This window comes from Triticum aestivum, unplaced genomic scaffold (genome assembly GCF_018294505.1).
Source record: "Triticum aestivum cultivar Chinese Spring unplaced genomic scaffold, IWGSC CS RefSeq v2.1 scaffold90950, whole genome shotgun sequence".
NCBI classification, from domain to species: domain Eukaryota; kingdom Viridiplantae; phylum Streptophyta; class Magnoliopsida; order Poales; family Poaceae; genus Triticum; species Triticum aestivum.
The window spans coordinates 1-834 of NW_025303430.1; the positions used below are offsets into that span (position 1 = coordinate 1).

The 834-nt window shown below is 52.3% G+C and overlaps 1 non-coding gene across 1 annotated transcript; it reads left to right on the forward strand.

The window, feature by feature from the left end:
* Positions 1-370: 370 nt before the first annotated feature.
* On the forward strand, positions 371-489 carry LOC123179452 (5S ribosomal RNA). The gene has a single exon (XR_006490380.1). It is a non-coding gene; the product is annotated as a 5S ribosomal RNA (ribosomal RNA).
* The last annotated feature ends 345 nt before the right edge of the window (positions 490-834 follow it).

Consider the following 834-nt stretch of genomic DNA (forward strand, 5'->3'; position numbering starts at 1 on the left):
CGAAGTTAAGCGTGCTTGGGCGAGAGTAGTACTAGGATGGGTGACCTCCTGGGAAGTCCTCGTGTTGCATTCCCTTTTTAATTTTTTTCGCGCCGCTTGCAAAACAAAACGCACGTGTAAGTAATATATTTACCGTGTTTTATTATTTTGCACGAGTGCGGTAAGTCATAGCTGGGTGCTCACGATTCACGGGTCTAGCGTCGGCGTTGTGGCGCGGCAAGCGTGCACTGGTGCGGTTGAGAGGGAGGGGTGGAAACCGCGTTAAACTCGTCTCCGTAGTTGAGAGGGAGCGGCCAAAGCAATGTGCAATCGTCTTTGTAGTGGAGCTGGGAGGGGCAAGGATAAGGGACGAAGACCGGGGTAACATGTCGGATGCGATCATACCAGCACTAAAGCACCGGATCCCATCAGAACTCTGAAGTTAAGCGTGCTTGGGAGAGAGTAGTACTAGGATGGGTGACCTCCTGGGAAGTCCTCGTGTTGCATTCCCTCTTTAATTTTTTTCGCGCCGCTTGCAAAACAAAACGCACGTGTAAGTAATATATTTACCGTGTTTTATTATTTTGCACGAGTGCGGTAAGTCATAGCTGGGTGCTCACGATTCACGGGTCCAGCGTCGGCGTTGTGGCGCGGCAAGCGTGCACTGGTGCGGTTGAGAGGGAGGGGTGGAAACCGCGTTAAACTCGTCTCCGTAGTTGAGAGGGAGCGGCCAAAGCAATGTGCAATCGTCTTTGTAGTGGAGCTGGGAGGGGCAAGGATAAGGGACGAAGACCGGGGTAACATGTCGGATGCGATCATACCAGCACTAAAGCACCGGATCCCATCAGAACTCCG